The sequence below is a fragment of the Capra hircus genome, chromosome 22 (genome assembly GCF_001704415.2).
Source record: "Capra hircus breed San Clemente chromosome 22, ASM170441v1, whole genome shotgun sequence".
NCBI lineage: Eukaryota > Metazoa > Chordata > Mammalia > Artiodactyla > Bovidae > Capra > Capra hircus.
In genome coordinates, this window is record NC_030829.1 from 36,561,612 (window position 1) to 36,581,773 (window position 20,162).

The following is a 20,162-nucleotide window of genomic DNA, read 5'->3' on the forward strand; positions in this document are numbered from 1 at the left end:
TCCTTCAAGCTAACCTTCAGCAATATGTGAACAGAGAACTTGGAGATGTGTAAACTGGATTTAGAAAAGACAGAGGAACCAGAGATCAAATTGCCAACATTTGTTGGGTCATAGAAAAAGCAAGGAAGTTCAAGAAAAAAAATCTACTGCTTCATTGACTAAGCTAAAGCTTTTGGCTGTGTGGGTCACAACGAACTGTGGAAAATTCTTGAAGACCTGGTAGTATTAGACCACCGTACCTGTCTCCTGAGAAACCTATATGTGGGTCAAGAAGCAACAGTTAAAACCAAACACACACACACAAAAAACCAAACACAAAACAACTGTCTGGTTCAAAATTGGGAAAGGAGTATGACAAGGCTGTATATTGTCACTGTGCTTATTTAATTTATATGCAGAGTACATCATGCTGGGCTGGATGAATCACAAGCTGGAATCAAGATTGCTGGGAGAAATATCAGCCACTTCAGATATGCAGATGATATCCCACTCTAATGGCAGAAAGTGAAGAGGAACTAAAGAGGCTCTTGATAAAAAAAATTGCAAATCAATGCATACTCTAAAAAAATGGAAACAACTAAGGAGTATTGGATACATATTGGGTTTTAGGTGGCTTTAAGGTATTACAGTTAATTTATATCTTATAATAATGGCATGATTATTGCTTCAACAAAAATACCTTTATATGTTAAATACACAGTGAAGTATTTATGGGTGAAATTATTTACTTCAAAAGAATATGGTTTTTACAAAGATTAGATGAAACCAGAATGGCAAGATGTTTATAAATTTGATGAGTTGTATTCTTTTCTTGACTTTTGTGTATATTTGATATTTCGATAATAAAAAGTTAAAAATAAAATGAATGAGAGAGACATTAGGAAGGAATAGTCTTCACCCTCTTAGGTTGGCTTCCCTGGGAAATTGGCTTAGGGATTTGCATGCAGGTCTCTTGAGAGTAAACCCTGTGGGAGATTACAGGAAGTTATGCTGGGCCCAAGAAGATGCTGGAATACACGGTAGGGACAAGGAAGGTTTCAATAACTTCCAAGTAGAATGGCTCCTCAGGTCACCTGATGTCAGGGAGCCATGACTTTATACACCTCTCTCAGCCCTTCCCTTCACATATACATACACATATTGACCTGTCTTTGAATTGTGAGCTGTCTCCAGAGAACAGGTATAACCTTGGAAAAGATATTCTTTATATCACCTCACACTGGTCACAATGGCCATCATCAAAAAGTCTACAAGCCATAAGTGCTGGAGACGGTGTGGAGAAAAGGGAACCCTCCTGCCCTATTTGTGGGAATATAAATTGGTACAGCTGCTATGGAGAACAGTGGAAAAAAAAAAGTTAGTTGCTCAGTCATGTCCGACTCTTTGTGACCCCATAGACTGTAGCCCACCAAGCCTGCCAGGCTCCTCCATCCATGGGATTTTCCAGGCAAGAATACCGAAGTGGTTGCCATTTCCTTCTCCAGGGGATCTTCTTGACCCAGGGATCGAACCCAGGTCTACAGTATTGCAGGCAAACGCTTTACCATCTGAGCCACCAGGGAGGCCACTATAGAGAACAGTAAGAGGTTCCTTAAACTAAAAATACCATATGATCCAGCAATTCCACTCCTGGGCATATATCTGAAGAAAACCATAATTTGAAAAGATATATGCACCCCAGTGTTCATTGCAGCACTGTTTACAATAGCCAAGACATGGAAGCAACCTAAATGTCCATCAGCAGAGGAATGGTTAAAGATTATGTGGTGTGTGTGTGTATATATATATACATGATGGAATATTCAGTTCAGTTCAGTTCAGTCATTCAGTCATGTCTGTCTCTTTGCGACCCCATGAATCGCAGCACGCCAGGCCTCCCTGTCCATCACCAACTCCCGGAGTTCACTCAGACTCACGTCCATCGAGTCAGTGATGCCATCCAGCCATCTCATCCTCTGACGTCCCCTTCTCCTCCTGCCCCCAATCCCTCCCAGCATCAGAGTCTTTTCCAATGAGTCAACTCTTCGCATGAGGTGGCCAAAGGACTGGAGTTTCAACTTTGGATTTCCTTCCAAAGAAATCCCAGGGCTGATCTCCTTCAGAATGGATTGGTTGGATCTCCTTGCAGTCCAAGGGACTCTCAAGAGTCTTCTCCAACACCACAGTTCAAAAGCATCAATTCTTTGGTGCTCAGCCTTCTTCACAGTCCAGCTCTCACATCCATACATGACCACTGGAAAAACCATAGCCTTGACTAGATGGACCTTAGTCGGCAAAGTAATGTCTCTGCTTTTGAATATGCTATCTAGGTAAATTCCATTTACAGTAGCATGGTGGACCTAGAGATGATCATACTAAGTGAACTATGTCAGACAAAGACAAATATCACAGCTTATTTACAAAATAGGAACAAACACACAGATTTCAAGAACAAACTTATTGTTATCAAAGGGGAGATGTGAAGAAGGAGGGATGTTATAAACTAGGGGCTTGGGATTAACATACACAAACTACTACATATAAAATAGATAGCCAACAAGGACCTACTGCTTAGTACAGGAAAGTCTACTCAGTATTCTGTAATAACGTATATGGGGAAAGAATCTGAAAAAGAATAAGCAGATGTATAACTGAATCACTATGCTATACTCGTGAAACACAACATTGTAAATCAATATTGCAATAAAAAATTTTTTGAAAAGATACTACTTGGCTGATAATTCCCAGAGAGAGGGACTCCAACACATGCTGAGCTTTCAGTCATTAGAGTAATAAGAACCTCAGTCTTCATCCTGGGAATCTGGGCAGCTTACCCTGGTACCCATCACACTCTCCCTTTTTTTTAAATCCATAAACATTTACAATGATGACATTTTTCTCCTGTGTCTCATACACTTGATGAGGGTGTCCATGTTTTGTTTTGTTGGCTGTTAGAGAAGTGGTGTATTTGCATAGAGAGAGCATGTGTTGACATGCAATAGATCTATTGCTTTAAATGCATCTTGCAAGTGGTTTTCATTGAAATAGCAGGAAACTAATATCCTTTTAAAACTTTATTAAAATCATGTGGGTATGCTCAGTCTAATAAAAGCAGAGTACATGGCTGCTTGACTTCCTATAGATTTAGATATGGAGCAGAAAGAGGCTTAAGTAATATCCTACATTTGAAATTGTGTAGAAAGATATGTTATTGGCCTCAAAAAAATATGTCCCTTACGAAGTAGATTCACAACTAGCATCCCTGCTCCATTTCTGTTCGCATGACTTTTTTGAATGTCTCTAGCATTCTGTCCTACTTGGTATCTTCATTCTCCGTGTGGGTTCCTACACATCATTGCTATTCTAGAATTGCTGCCTTTCCTTTTTCAGTCTAAGACATTTCACCTCTCTACTCCAGAAAGGTCGTTTCTGAAGTGAACCTTTACAAAGAGCTGTATCACCCTGAGCCTCAGAATCATTTCAACTTTGTCCTCCAAAAATTTGACCCTTCATCATAATTGAATTCTACTTAGTCTAACCGTTTTCATGATTAATTATAGATGGGAACTCTGGGCAGAATGGGGCAGCCATGTTTAATGAAGTCACTCAGGTGGTCAGGATGCTTTCTAGGGCACTGTGATCTTTTACTTACTTTTGGCAAAAAAAAAAAAAAAAAAAAGCATCAAATAATTTATACTGTGTTGTTGAGTTACTTTAGAGAAAATGACACCAGTGTTCATTAAGGATGTAAATGCCTATAAATCCACTTAAACACATGCCATCTACATTGAAAGCCACCCTGGAACCTCGATTATGTTTGATTTTAGGGCTTTGAAATGCAAAGCAACACACTCAACACTGTTGGATGAAACTGTTCTGAAGTAGAGATCTAGGAGTAAGTCTTAAATAACATTACTCCAGCCAACATACACAAACTTAACATTGCTTTTTGAACCTATGGCCATGTGCATTAAAGATGAATATTTTGCCTTTGAAAAATTAATGTCCCAGAGCTCTTGCAACCATTGTTTTTTTGTGAAATGGAGTATGCAAAATGTCTTTTAAAAATGTGACCTTTTGGTGAATAGATTGTCTCTCCTCTATTTTGGCTGTGTTACTCATTGGAAAGGCCCCTAAAGGAGCATTAAGCAAATGAGCAAATAGCTTTAAAAGTCCTGTGACCATACTCAGAGGAACCTGGAGACGGATGGAGTCAGTGAGCGAGACCAGTTTTCGTCCTTGTGTGAAACAAATAAAGTGTCTCTTTCTCCTCTTTTCTTTTCTTGATCTTTTAAAAATGTAAAGGCTCACTGCTTTTTCTTGTTTAACAGATTGAAGTTTAAACAAAGAAGGCTTCTTTGAAAGGTCCAAGTAAGAAATGCCAAGCTAAGGAGAATGGAGCTGGCCTGGGAGCTTTGTGAGTTATCAGGTAAATGTTATGTCTGGAGTAGAGGCTAAGATAACCAAGCCTCATGGGGTCTTGGATCAATTTAATTTTGATAAATGACCAGTTTGGTAAATATTATTTACATTACTCCATAAGTCAGGTCTGTTTCTGATCCACTCATGTTTGAACAACTCGCATCATCGACTGTGGAAATAACTTCTCAAGTAATCCCCATGGGCTGGCTTACCCCACTGTTAGCCCACAATTAGAAGGATAATTAAGAATGAGGGTGCTTGGCTTTTGAACTAAAAATGAAAACATGAGCCAACGGCTTAGTAATCTAGATTTGAAGCAATTTTTGAGCCGCAAGAACTCAATATTCCCAACAATCTACAGAATTTTAAAATTCTGCAACTATTTTAAAAAATGACATTCTTAAATATTACAAGATTTGAAAACAAAAACAGTTTTTAAGCATAGTCCTATCCCTTTAACACTTTTATTTATCTGTATTTTCTACTCTTTATCTATGTAGGTTATATGTTTATTGATTCATTCACTCCTTCATTCTGCAAGTGTTTAAATACTTAGAATGCATCAGTTAGTAGTTTATGCCAGAGATTAACCAACATTTTCTGTAGTGGTCAGCCACATAGTAAAAGATTTAGGTTTTGAGGGCCACCCAATCTTTGTCACAACTGCTCAGGTCAGGTGTTACAGGGCAAAAGCAACTAAAGACAATATGTAAACACACAGATCTGATAGTTTCCCCATAAAACTTTATGTACAAAGCAGGCAGTAGGTTGGATTTGGCCAGCTGGTCACAATTTGCTAAACTGTGGCATAAAACCATGGCATCCAAGAGCCAGACAAAATAGATAAAGTCCCATTGAACATACATTGTAATTGGGGAAGGCAAATAGTAAATAGCAAATAAATGGTTTCAGTGAATAAATAGTATAAATCAAAGAAACTACTAGGTTGGTGCAAAAGTAATTACGTTTATGGATACTAAATTTTAAATCACCGTAACTAGGCTCAAACATATGTTTATTAATCAAAATTAGAACCATTATAATCAATACATTTTTGCCAATGAGAAATTAATTTGTTTATTACTATAGCATAAAAACCTATGCTTTGGAATTCAGCAAACTCTTGGATAGCTTTTTCTGCATCCTGCTGATTGTGGAAGCATTTTCCCTACAAAAAGTTGTCAAGATGTTTGAAGAAGTGGTAGTCAGTTGGACAGAGGTCACATGGATACTGCACCTGAGACAAAAATTGTGGCCCAGATTGTTCTTTTGAAGCATTGGTTGGGTGATATGCAGCCAGGTCACAGAAAAGAATTGGGCCCTTTCTGTTGACCAATACCAGTTGCAGGAGTTGTAGTTTTTTGGTGCATCTCATCGATTTGCTGAGCATACTTCTCAGATGTAATGGTTTCACTAGGATTCAGAGAGCTGTAGTGGATTAAACTAGCAGCAGACCACGAACAATGACCATGACACTTTTATTGGTGCAAGTTTGGCTTTGGGAAGTGCTTTGGAGCTTCTTCTCAGTCCAGCCACTGAACTGGTCATCACTGGTTGTCACATAAAATTCACATTGTTGTTGTACAGAGTAAGAGAAAATGACACTTCTAAAAGACTGTTTGTTTGATTTGCAGTCAGCTCTTGAGACACCCACTTATCGAGCTCCAATTTGCTTCAAATGCCAGATGACCATAGAATGGTCGATGTTGAGTTCTTCAGCAACTTTTCATGTAGTTGAAAGCGAATTAACTTCAATGATCCTCTCAGTTGGTCGTTGTACACTTCCAATGGCTAGCCACGGCACTCCTCATTTTCACGGCTCTAATCTACTTTGCAAAACTTCTTGAACCGCCAATGCACTGTATGTTCATTAAAAGTTTCTGGGCCAAATGCATTGTTGAAGTCACTAGTTGTCTCCACTGCTTTATGACCCATTTTGAGCTCAAATAAGAAAATCATTTGAATTGATTTTTGTCAAACATCATTTCCCTAGTCTAAAATACATATAAAATAAACAGCAAGGAATAATTCACTAGCCAAAAATAGAAGGCAAGAAATGCACATTAAAATAATGTATAACAAAACCACATTTATTTAAGAATGTATTCTAATATCAAATGGCAAAATTCAATAATGCAAAACCAAAATTATTTTTGCACCAACCTAATATTCCATTAAGTGGGAAACTATCCCACATAATCCTTCCTCTGTGTCATACATGCAGCTAAATCTAATTGATGAGCATATATATGAAGGAAAGATATCAAGGTAATAAAAGATATCAAGATAATAGATAATAAATTTTTTCTAAATTCTTTGTTTCTGCTCTGGACAGAGAAACCCAAGAATTTTAGAGTAGAAAAAAAATCACAAGCGAGGAATGTAAATGTAAAGAGTGTTTGCCTTGTGGTAAGAAAATTTTTGTTCGCTTTAGGCACCCAGCTTTCTGGGTAATCCTGAAAGTTGGGGTCTGAAGAAAGGGAGCAGACAAATTGGAACCTCGTACTTCCTGCTCAGGGCCTATGTTTTGCCACTCGACAGCAGCCCTTCATAATTAAGTCAGTTAAGAAGAAAGGTAGCTCAGACATAAAAGCTCATGTTCAAATCCATCACTCACTGATTGTAAATGGCACAGTGCATGCAAAGCATAGTACATGATAAAACATTATAGAGAGGATATACTGATGAATGTGACAGATCCCTGTCTCTGTAGTTGAAGGGAGAGACAGGGACCTGGCAGATAGGACAGATTCAAGGCCAAGGTATCAAGTGATAGAGTAGGGTGTGTGTGTGTGTGTGTGTGTGTGTGTGTGTGTGTGTGTGTGTGTGTGTGTGTGTGTGTGTGTGTGTCAAGGCCAAGGTATCAAGTGATAGAGTAGGGTGTGTGTGTGTGTGTGTGTGTGTGTGTGTGTGTGTGTGTGTCAAGGCCAAGGTATCAAGTGATAGAGTAGGGTGTGTGTGTGTGTGTGTGTGTGTGTGTGTGTGTGTCAAGGCCAAGGTATCAAGTGATAGAGTAGGGTGTGTGTGTGTGTGTGTGTGTGTGTGTGTGTGTGTGTGTGTGTCAAGGCCAAGGTATCAAGTGATAGAGTAGGGTGTGTGTGTGTGTGTGTGTGTGTGTGTTAGTTGCTCAGTAGTGTCTGACTCTTTGTGACCCCACGGGCTGTAGCCCACCAGGCTCCTCTGTCCATGGGATTCTCCAGACAAGAATACTGGAGTGGGTAGCCATTCCTTCTCAGGGGATCTCCCCAACCCAGGGATCAAATCCAGGTGTCCTGCATAGCAACTACCAAGGAAGTCCATGATAGAGTATATGGGAGGTCAGCTCCTACTCTTCCCTGATATTCAGCATAGAGGAAGGGCTTACCCCTCATCCCATGCCTCAGGAAGGCAATGCACTGGAAATATGTATTCCCTTCTCTTTCAGAAATATTTTCTCTTTGTATGCTCTTCCCCTGGGGAAGAACAGTAATCTTTCTGGTAGATGAGATTGGAAAAGTATAGAGTGCAGCGTTTTCTGTATTCTTTTTTTTCAGATGCTGGTCATGGCAAACATATATTTCTACATGCCAGATACCAACATTCTCATTTCTTTAATCCTTACAGCAGTCCTGTGAGGTAGCACTTTATCATCCTCATCTTCTAGGTGAGGAGATTAACTCATAGAAACTTGGAGGCACTTGTATGTCTGCTTGGCTGATGAATGGCACAGCCAGGTTCACTCACTCACTCAAACTCCAGGGTCCTCGCTCTCAATTTCTCCCCTCTCTGGTTCCGTGGAAGAGTGAAAGTGTACTGTTCACTTCTTCCATTACATAAGCACACCTGAATCAGGGCAGGGTCCTGGTCTTGCTCAAACCCTCTGTGTTCCTGATGGAGGCCCAAGAACAATTTTGAGGTGTAGATATGCAGGTTTACTTCAGTTAAGGGTATCCATTGCTAGATTTGGTGCAAGTGGGCAGAAAAGCCAATCATATTCTTAAATTCAGTGATATTGGTGATAAAGCTAATATTTTTATCTCTCTTCATTTAACTGCTGCATCTCTTTCCCAAAATTTTGGTGCCCAGCCAACTCAGAGGAAAAAAGGTGATTAACTCTCACCCCAGACTCCCATCATAAGTATGAATAAAGCAGTAGTAAAAAATACCCAACAACAAATATGGTACAGCAGACATTGTGATGAGTGCTTTAGGTATGTATCATCTCTTTGCATCTTCACCACAATCTCAAACGAGTAGATACTCCATGTTATAGAAGAGAAAAGAGGGATTAAATTTTAGGTTGTCAAATAGATTTCTGATGAAAGAGAGTGTAATGACTATTTTATTGTCATTATGACATATTAATAGGCAAACCCAACACTAGATTTCAATGGTCTTTGATGTTAACTTCAAATAATTCTGCTCTTCACAGAATCACTCACAACAGTTGATGTTTAATACTGTCTAAGAGCATGCAAAGGTCAAAATAATTCACACTAATGGCCAACAAATAGCAGAATGAAGTTAGGGTAATACATTTCAGTAGAAAACCTCTTTTATCTGTCTACTTCTTCCCACCTTTTCTAGCATTGCCCTAGACAAGCCACCATTGTCTCTCACTTGTTCTACTGAAAGAGCCCTCGTATCATCAGCCACATGTATTTATCAGTGTCACGTGTCTTCTCCATAATGCACAAGCATGACCTCACTACAGGGCCCTGGCCCCTGACTCCCTCTCCAGTCCTGTCTCCTCCATTTCCCAGCCACACTTCAATTCCTTGGCTATTCCATATCCTTCGTGATGTGATGTGTTGCTCTTGTTTTTCCTTTCTGAATATCCTTCCCTCTTCCTGAAACATCCTTTGCTAACCCGTTTTCACATCCATAAAGAAAGTTATCCTTTATGCTTCAACTTAAATATTGCTTCCTCTGAATTTCTTTCTTAGTAGCCCTTGTTAGAGGTCCTTGCGTATATCATCCCTATACTTCTACGACTTATCTCAGTTTATATTCATTTGGTTTTTGTAGCTACTCATTTTTTGTCTGACTTCATCTAAAGTAAAGCTTTACAGGGGTAATATCCAAATCTGCCATGCTCACTGCTCTATTCTCAGTGCCAAGCATGTACTCACCCAGTTTATGTTGTTGATCAAACTGAATATGGTTGTGAAGATTGTGTCCTGTACAGCTTCAAGGGCACTATCCACATACATGATGATATCACTGATGCTCCCTGGAAATGTGCAACACATCAACCCTATATTGAATGAAAGAATGAACAAATAAATAAGGGACACCATTATTACAGAATTGCCTTATTGAAGAAAACTATGTCGGATGTCCAGTATTTCCTAGAAACCATAAAATCCCATGTGGTCATATATGCCTGCATGTATGTCACACTGAAGTAGTAATTTTGGCATTTTATGTGTTCCAAGTGAAATCTCTTTTGCCCTTATTGAAATTCTGCATCAATTTTTTAATAATCTTGAACTTAGTCCACAACCCTCCAGGTGCCCATATAAAGTCCCACTTTAGCTTTTTAATTGTACAGGGACCTCATTCTTCACTTGCAGGTGAGAAAAAGCTGAGGCTGCATTCCATGTGTGAATCAAAATACATTTTTAATACAGTATTTTAATTCAGTGGAGCCCCTGAGTAAAACCTGCAGTGTATTATAAAATGCTGGTAAATATATATACAATCATAGAGGGAAGGAATGAGTGACATCCCAAAGAAGGTTATAGATCATAGTGCTGAGAGCTGGGTTACCTGGCACATGGGACTGCTCGTAACTAAGTGTGTATTAGAAATAATACATCTTAACCATGGTGCCCATCTCCAAGTCTTGCCAAATACATGTGTGACTCCAGGCTTTGCTGCAGTAGAAATTGAACTGTGATTACTACTGATACCATTTATTAATAAATTTAAACAAGGCAGCAGTTTAAAAATAGAATGGGAATTTGAATTGAACAAATCGTGGTTTCTTATAGGATATAATTGTTACATCACTTCCAATACTGCCATCATGTCACCTTGTAATTCACATTTGCACATTCCCCCAAGATGCTCTAAGCTCCCCATGGTTCTTTAATCTGTTTTACTATCTAACTTACGCACACTTGCCTTGCACATACAGAGTTTGCAGATCTTGGTATTCATAGGGTGACTGATTAAACAAATTATTAAACAAAACGGTTTCATTAAACCAGACTTAAAATTCTACACCACCTCAGAAACATCACTTTATTGGCTTTTCATACTGAGAACAGAACATTTACTTGGGCAAGTTTCTTACTGGGACTTAACCCATGAGAAGGTAGATGTCTTGATGCACGCCAAGAAACCCCTTCAGGAATGAAGGGCTTACCCATGAACTGCTGGGAGTGCAGTCAGATGGCAACCTTGGTTATTTGGCCCCCTTTGGGAAAAGACTGCTAGGGAGAGCCACCAAGCCCTTCCCAGGCGTTCTCAGCCCATAGGTGGTCAACTCTAGCATGTCAAGTCTGCAGGCTCTTCCTCCAACTCAAGTCAATGCTGCAGAGCCACCTCAGCTCCAGAGCTTTTCTTGGGGTCAGCTGAAGCCTGTCCTGAGAATACAACAGAGCTCAAGTTGTCCCTCTACCCCATCCTCCCTTTTACAGGTGTTGATCCCAAGAGCACACCCTAATAAATCTCCTTAATGCTAGTATTTGTCCCAGAGTTTGTTTCCCACAGAGCATAGTGTATAACCCATGCCTCTATGTTTCAGAGAGTTAAAAGACAAAGGAATCAATTCAAGGAATATTCCTCCTTACTAGAACAATCTCAAAACAAGTGGCATTATTATTTGTGAAAGCGACTGGGTCTCAGTAGCAGCTGCAGCAGAGAGCTGGGTCTGTGCTATTCGTGTCATGAACAGAAACACTCTCAGCAGCATTGGCCTTCATTGCATGGGACCACTGCTCCCAAAACAACACTAGGAATTTAGGAAATTATGGTGGTGGAACAAACAGACACTTAATTAAGGGCAGTGTCAGAGTTCTTGCATTTTTTAACTGACCTCCAGAAAACTATATTCCTCTGATGCTTGGTTATTGTTTGATTATATTTAATTTCCCAAAATGTGCGGTAACAAGACAACATTTGAAGAAATCTGTAAGATCTAGAGGATTAAAAAGTCATACATTTTCCTTAATAACTATTATAACAAATGTAACTCAATGATACTGTAGTATAATTATATTTAATAACATATCGTAATTACTGATGAGGCTTTTGTATAGAGGAGTCAGTGAACTACAGGTTGAGGGAGAAGCCTAGCGCACCATGGGCAGAATTTGGCCACAGCCATTCATTTAGAGATTGTCGCTGGCTGCTTTCATGTCACAGTGGCAGAGTTGAGTAGCTGGCGCAGAAACTGCACAGCCCACAAAATCTAATCCGTTTATCATTTAGCCCTTTGCAGAAAGACTGCTGACCCCTGCTCTCATGTAGTAACATTTAATGATCCCAGTATAGTATTAAATGAAAGGAGAAAAATTTGTTGAAGAAAAATAACATTCCATATGTACATATACACACATGCGTGTGTGCATGCGCACACACGCACACACAATATGTTATCTCTGGTCATTGAGATTAGAGGTGAATTTTTGTATTTTCTTCTTTTTGTTTTTTGTATTTTCCATAGGAAACATGCATTTTTCTAGTAATAAAACTAATAAATGCTATTTAGTGTGTAATTTTTTTCTTCAGAACCATTTAGAATTTTATTAGCTAGCTGTCTGTATAAAAAAAAAGTCATTTATCTAATCCAATTAGAAAGCAGCTCTGAATGTGTGCATACTGAAGGATTTGTACAAAGGATTTCATAATACTACTCTATGTCTAAGGAAAATATGCAAACCATGAAATTGCATATTCATAGAGATGCTTGCCCAGCTACTGGATTAAACATCCAGTTGGCGATCAGAAGCTTAAAAAGAAAAAAAAAAACAACAACAACCCTGGGTTATTTTGTGACAGCTGGCTCCATTTGGTAAGCCTGTACACATTGTGCTAAGAAATACGGTTTATTCAACTTCTGGTTTGTAATGCTTTTTAAACTCTCCCATCAATTTTCTTGTGTGTTTCAAGAAGAAAATGCCAAAAAAGCTTCCATTTTCCAAAACCAGGCCATTTCTAGACTATAAAAATAAGACAGTGGTCATTAAAATAATATAGCTAATCATTCTTGAACCATTTTCTTAATAAATAACAAGACTCGAGTTCAATGCTGTCTACCAGTATCCTGTTTTTTTTTTTTTTAATTGGGATATAGCTGTCTTACAACATTATGTTAGTTTCTGCTGTGAAATGAAGCACATCAGCCACGTGCGTGCGTGCATGCTAAGCTGCTTCAGTTGTGTCCCATTCTTTGTGACTCTATGGACTGTAGCTTGCAGGGATCTTCTGTCCAGGGATTCTCCAGGCAAGAATAGTGGAGCGGGTTACCATATCCTCCTCCAGGCGATCTTCCTGACCCAGGGATTGAACCATGTTTCCTGCGGCCCCTGCACTGCAGGTAGATTCTTTACCGCTGAGCTACTGGGGGAGCCCCTAAGTCAGCCATATGTGTGTGGGTATATGTATCTCCTCGCTCGTAGACCTCCTTCCCATCCTCCCCCATCCCACCCGTCTAGGTCACCGCAGAACAATGAGTTGAGCTCCTTGCCCTGTACCGCAGATGCCCATTAGCTATCTATTTTACACGTGGTAATAGATACACTAACATGTCAACCGCATCCTCTTAACATACAGGAAATACTCTTTCAACCTAGTTTCAGATGGGGAAACTGATCCTCAGTCAGGTTGAGTAGATATCCAAAGGCTCACCAGTCTAATACATGACATAGCCAAATGTCCAGAGGTCAAGCCAGCTCTCTCTGACTCTAGAAATCTGAGTCCTCACTCACCAACCTGTGTGGCCTTCTGACCATCTGCATGTTTCAAAGCATGATATAATCCTAGCACCCATTTCCGTGGGAACATGTAGTTGGTATTCAACAATATCTGTAGAATGACCAAAAGACTGTGCGGTTTAGTCCATTCAGTAAAGCCTGGCACAAAGAAGTAGGAGTTGTAACATTAAGAAATATCAGGAGATCTTGGTTTTTATGTATAAAATTATTTGGGGAGAGTATTTTCAGTGTGGGTATAAAGCACTAGCAGACTGCTGTGTAATATTAGAACACTTCTTATTGGAAGTAACTTCAGGAAACTTTTGTATGCACATTTTTATAAGTCCAAATTGATTTAATTCAAATAAATATTAAATTTTGTATAAAAACCATTTTTGCTTAACCTGATATAATATTACATGTCAGTATCACATAGAAAAATATCAGAATATGGTTTTTATTTCCATTTTCTTCCACTTTCTTAGGCCTTTATAGACTGCTATTCCAGTGCTTTGCTCACTGGAAAACTGAGGTTTTTCTGTTTAAAAAAAAAAAATCTATGAATTAAAGCAAATATTATTGTATTTCTGGCTTAGAAACTGTGGGTCTGTGTAGATGCTGAAAAAGGTATATCTTCATAATGCATCTTTTCCTGTTCCTAAATCAAAACAGAATGAATTTTTAAGATTTGGAAATTAGCATCACTTAATCACACCAAATAAAATTCAGTTGTTGCCAAATATATTTTCTAAATAAAATTATGCATTTTTTATCCTTCCATTGTGTATCAATATAAAGAGAAAGTAAAAGTATGGGCTTGGAACTAATATTTGAAAGTTGGCAATTACCCCCTGCCCAAGTTTTGGCAATTTGTATTTCCATTTGAAATACAGTAATTGGTGAATTGGGGCTTCCCTGTTAGCTCAGCTGCTAAAGAATCCACCTGCAATGCAGGAGACCATGGTTCAATTCCTGGGTCGGGAAGATCCCCTGGAGAAGGGATAGGCTACCCACTCCAGTATTCTTAGGCTTTCCTGGTGGCTCAGCTGGCAAAGAATCTGCCCGCAATGCAAGAGACCTGGCTTCAATCCCTCAGTTGGGAAGATCCCTTGGAGAAGGGAACGGCTACCCACTCCAGTTAAAATATAATATAATGTTTTTAAACCTTTACAAATGCCAGGCTTGACAAAATGCTATCCATGTAGATACTTTATCATTATCTTCATTTGACAGAAGAGAAATTTCTAAGGCTCAAAGAAATCAAGAAACTTACTCAAGATCACACTGCCATAAAAAAGCAGAGCTGGGATGTGAATTCAACTATCGCAGCATCTAGGGTAGAGTTGCTCAACCTCAGCACTACTGACATTTTAGACTGGATAATCCTTTGCATCGGGGTGGGGGCCTGTCCTGGGCATTGTAGGATGTTTAGCAGCATCTTTGGCTTCCACACATCAGATGCCAGCAGTACCTCTTTCTCAACAAGTTGCAACAACCCTAAATGTCTCCAGACATTGTCAGATTTTCACTGGGGAAATAAAATCAGTCCTGGTTTATAACCACTGCCCTAAGACTCCTGTCCTAACTGCTGTGCTTTTCTGCCTGCCTTTCAATTTAGGTCAAGATCACCCTTCCAGAATGAACCCCTAGCAAGCGTGTCATAGTCCATGCATGTCTGGGCCTCAGCCAATTTAGTTTCTCTCTCATTTTACGTAGGAAGGAAATGCCAGGCGCCCACAACCTGGAGTGATTTAGGATATGTACCCAAAGCTAAAATTAATTAAAAAAAATAATGAATTGCCTTGCTCTCATTACCAGAAATTTGAGCCAGAAATGGATCCGTGTGCTTGGGATGAGATTGTAAAAAGGGGAGGGGAATAGGAAGACTTATTCAATCTCAGAGTGCTCACTAATTTCACTCAGATTAATTTGATGAAGAACTAGAATAAGAACTGCAAAGTCATCAAAGATGATGGCTTTTCCTTTATGACCCTTGGCACCAGAACAAAGAGCCTATTTTTGTGGGTTTTGGGGTTTCCAGAGTAAAGGGAATAAAATGTTTAGGTAATGTTTGGATGGTTTAGAGACTGTATGTACATTAGTGATAGGTCAATTAATATCTGCACAGTTCAAAGAGGCAATTATTTTAATTTATAAATCACTTCAGAGGTAGGGAGCTGCCATCCATTAATGTGGTTTTTACAAATAAGAGTGCTCATTGTTATGTGTTTGTGTATGTGCTTTTCTATCCATGTCATTCTATCTGGCCTGAATTTTCCAACCAGATCGCATACCTCTGTGATTATGTATTTGTCTCTAGAGCACTGCCAAATACATAAAGCATTGTATCTGCAATTTGACCCTTGGCTGAGACCACCCTCTTTTTCGAGTTTTCACTGTGCTAAAAGGTACCACCACGCACAATGTTGCTTCCAGAAAAGGACTTCTTATATTACACTCTAAATGGCAGAGTCTGGGACTAAGCCTCCCCAGGGGGTGACAGTGCCTCTTGGTAATCATTCAAAAAGGAGAGAGGGCCAAAGTGATTCTGGGCATGGAGGGCTTATTAGACACTTTGACAACTGGCAAAGAGTTTCCAAGTGTCAACACAGAGATTTCCTTTAAAACCATGCCATAAGCATCCCTTTATTTTGTCTAATTTTTTAAATTACTAAATGACAAGAAGTATCAAGCATAGTGCTCAATTCTAGGGGAATAAGAGTATGTAAGACAAATACACCTGATGGGGGAGGCAAACTAGGAAGCTGGGATAAGAGTGTAGACTGATGGTTGCAGTAATTAGTAAATGGCTACACAGGTGGCTCAGTGGTAAAGAACCCACCTGACAATGCAGGAGATGCAAGAGACCCAGGTTCAATCCCTGGTTGGGAAGATCCCCTAGAGAAGGAAATGGCAACCCACTCTAGTATTCTTCCCTGGAGAATCCCATGGACAGAGGAGCCTGGCAGGCTACAGTCCATAGGGTCTCAAAGAATCTAACACAACTTAACGAATAAGGTGGAGAAGGCGATGGCACCCTCTTCCAGTACTCGTGCCTGGAAAATCCCATGGACAGAGGACCCTGGTAGGCTGTGGTCCATGGGGTCGCGAAGAGTCGGACACGACTGAGCAACTTCCCTTTCACTTTTCACTTTCATGCATTGGAGAAGGAAATGGCAACCCACTCCAGTGTTCTTGCCTGGAGAATCCCAGGGACGGGGGAGCCTGGTGGGCTGCCGTCTATGGGGTCACACAGAGTCAGACACGACTGAAGTGACTTAGCTGCAGTAGCAGCAGCAACGACTAAGGAGCAAGAAAGATACTAGAAAAGGTATTGTGGTTGGCAAAGCTTCCAGAAGGAAGTAACATCTTCTTCAAAACTGAACGATGAGCATGTGTTAGTTTGGTGAATTGGAAGAGGGTGTGTTCCAGGCAGAGGGGTGAAGCATGGAGAAAAGGCCCAAAGGCAAGAGAGAACACGGTGATTTCAGGAAACCAAAGAAAAAATGGAAAGATAGACCAGTGAGGGGCAAGCAGTGAAGCTCAAGATCTGAGCACAGATAGGATTGCAAAATGTTTTCCAAGTCATGTTAGTTGCCTTTATCCTAAGGGCACTGGCATGTAATGGATATGTTTTAAGCTGGAGAATGATATGGTCAGATTAGGAAAACCAACAGGAGGAGACATAAGTGGCAAGGGAATAGTAGAGGGGTTTGGTAGTACATCAGGGAAGATAGTATACCAGTAGGCTCAAGGTCTGGAAAGGAGGGATTTATCAATGATATTTAATGGAAGAGAATTAAATAAAAAAAAAAGATCTTGCTGATAATAAAGTCACTTTGATAACCCTTCCCATTATGTAATACTCCTTCCCCTTTAACGCAGCATACTTCTATTGCAGAAGAATGACAATTATATACTCAATATTTATGACTGGTTTCATAAATAAAAATTACAGATATTATTGAGCATCTCCTACATGCCTGGCATTAGTCTAGTTACTGAAGAAGCTACTATAGACCAGAGGCCATTCCTACCTTCAGTGAGTTTCATTTTAGTGATGGAAACAGACAGTAACCGGCAAGTCTGTTTCTATATCTGAATCTGTTTCTGTTCAGTTCAGTTCAGTGACTCAGTCGTGTTGGACTCTTTGCGACCCCATGAATCGCAACACGCCAGGCCTCCCTGTCCATCACCATCTCACGGAGTTCACTCAGACTCACGTCCATCGAGTCCGTGATGCCATCCAGCCATCTCATCCTCTGTCGTCCCCTTCTCCTCCTGCCCCCAATCCCTCCCAGCATCAGAGTCTTTTCCAATGAGTCAACTCTTCGCATGAGGTGGCCAAAGGACTAGAGTTTCAGCTTTAGCATCATTCCTTCCAAAGAAATTCCAGGGTTGATCTCCTTCAGAATGGACTGGTTGGATCTCTATGCAGTCCAAGGGACTCTCAAGAGTCTTCTCCAACACCACAGTTCAAAAGCATCAATTCTTCAGCGCTCAGCTTTCCTCACAGTCCAACTCTCACATCCATACATGACCACAGGAAAAACCATAGCCTTGACTAGACGGACCTTAGTGGGCAAAGTAATGTCTCTGCTTTTTAATATACTGTCTAGGTTGGTCATGAATTTTTTTCCAAGGAGTAAGCGTCTTTTAATTTCATGGCTGCAGTCACCGTCTGCAGTGATTTTGGAGCCCCCAAAATAAAGTCTGAGACTGTTTCCACTGTTTCTCCATCTATTTGCCATGAAGTGATGGGACCAGATGCCATGATGTTCGTTTTCTGAATGTTGAGCTTTAAGCCAACTTTTTCACTCTCCTCTTTCACGTTCATCAAGAGGCTTTTTAGTTCCTCTTCACTTTCTGCCATAAGGGTGGTGTCATCTGCATAGCTGAGGTTATTGATATTTCTCCCAGCAATCTTGATTCCAGCTTGTGCTTCTTCCAGCCCAGCATTTCTCATGATGTCCTCTGCATATAAGTTAAATACGCAGGGTGACAATATACAGCCTTGGCATACTCCTTTTCCTATTTGGAACCAGTCTGTTGTTCCATGTCCAGTTCTAACTGTTGCTTCCTGACCTGCATACAGATTTCTCAAGAGGCAGGTTAGGTGGTCTGGTATTCCCATCTCTTTCAGAATTTTCCACAGTTTATTGTGATCCACACAGTCAAAGGCTTTGGCATAGTCAATAAAGCAGAAATAGATGTTTTTTTGGAACTCTTGCTTTTTCCATGATCCAGCGGATGTTGGCAATTTGATCTCTGGTTCCTCTGCCTTTTCTAAAACCAGCTTGAACATCAGGGAGTTCACAGTTCATGTATTGCTGAAGCCTGGCTTGGAGAATTTTGAGCATTACTTTACTAGCACGTGAGATGAGTGCAATTGTGCGGTAGTTTGAGCATTCTTTTGCATTGCCTTTCTTTGGAATTGGAATGAAAACTAACCTTTTCCAGTCCTGTGGCCACTGCTGAGTTTTCCAAATATGCTGGCTTATTGAGTACAGCACTTTCATAGCATCATCTTTCAGGATTTGAAAGAGCTCCACTGGAATTCCATCACCTCCACTAGCTTTGTTTGTAGTGATGCTTTCTAAGGCCCACTTGACTTCACATTCCAAGATGTCTGGCTCTAGATTAGTGATCACATCATCATGATTATCTGGGTCGTTCTTCCGTGTATTCTTGCCACCTCTTAATATCTTCTGCTTCTGTTAGGTCCATACCATTTCTGTCCTTTATCGAGCCCATCTTTGCATGAAATGTTCCCGTGTTATCTCTAATTTTCTTGAAGAGATCTCTAGTCGTTCCTATTCTGTTGTTTTCCTCTATTTCTTTGCATTGATCGCTGAAGAAGGCTTTCTTATCTCTTCTTGCTATTCTTTGGAACTCTGCATTCAGATGCTTATATCTTTCCTTTTCTCCTTTGCTTTTCGCCTCTCTTCTTTTCACAGCTATTTGTAAGGCCTCCCCAGATAGCCATTTTGCTTTTTTGCATTTCTTTTCCATGGGGATGATCTTGATCCCTGTCTCCTGTACAACGTCACGAACTTCAGTCCATAGTTCATCAGGCACTCTATCTATTAGATCTAGGCCCTTAAATCTATTTCTCACTTCCACTGTATTTCTGTTACATAGTCATATTTTAGATTCCACATACAAGTGACATTATATGCTATCTGTCTTTTTCTGTCTGACTCAATTCACTTAATGTGATAATCTCTAGGTCCATCCATGGATTAATAATTAATTTATTATTAATAATAAATGGCACTATTCATTCTTATTTATGGCTGAGCAATATTCCATGGTATATATGTACCACATCTCTTTATGTACTCATCTGTTGATGGACATTAGGTTTTTTCCATGTCTTGGCTATTGTAAATAGTGCTTCTTTGAACATTGAGGTACATTTATCTTTTCAATTAGAGTTTTGTATGGATATATGCCAAGGAGTGGGATCACTGGCTCATATGGTAACTCTGTTTTTAGTCTTTTGAGAAACCTCCATATAATTTTCCATAGTGGCTGTACCAATTTACATTCCTACCAACAGTGTAAGAGTGTTCCTTTTTCTTAGAGGCCGTCTACTTTATGACTGGACATTGTTAAATCCATTCCAGTGCTTGGAATAAATAGTCCTTCCTGGAACTATGGCCCCTCCCAGGATTCACTGATGAAAATGTTTTATTTTGAGATTTCTGCTTTCTTCCTTGGGATGATAGCCTTGTCAGTGCAATACACTTTCTGGGGAAAACAGATCAGATGACCTAGGTAGAGCCTTCCCTGGAGAAATGATTATTTATGTCCAAAGACCAGGCTGCTGGACACTGACCAATTGTCAAGCCCTTT

At 39.9% G+C, this 20,162-nt stretch overlaps 1 long non-coding RNA gene across 2 annotated transcripts in view; it reads right to left on the reverse strand.

Annotated features, from left to right (window-relative positions):
• Positions 7,603-20,162, reverse strand: part of LOC102179243 — a 158,523-nt gene continuing 145,963 nt past the window's right edge. For both annotated transcript variants that reach the window (XR_001919955.1, XR_001919956.1), the window contains exon 5: positions 7,603-9,637. This is a non-coding gene — a long non-coding RNA (uncharacterized LOC102179243). The remainder of the gene's footprint in view (positions 9,638-20,162) is intronic.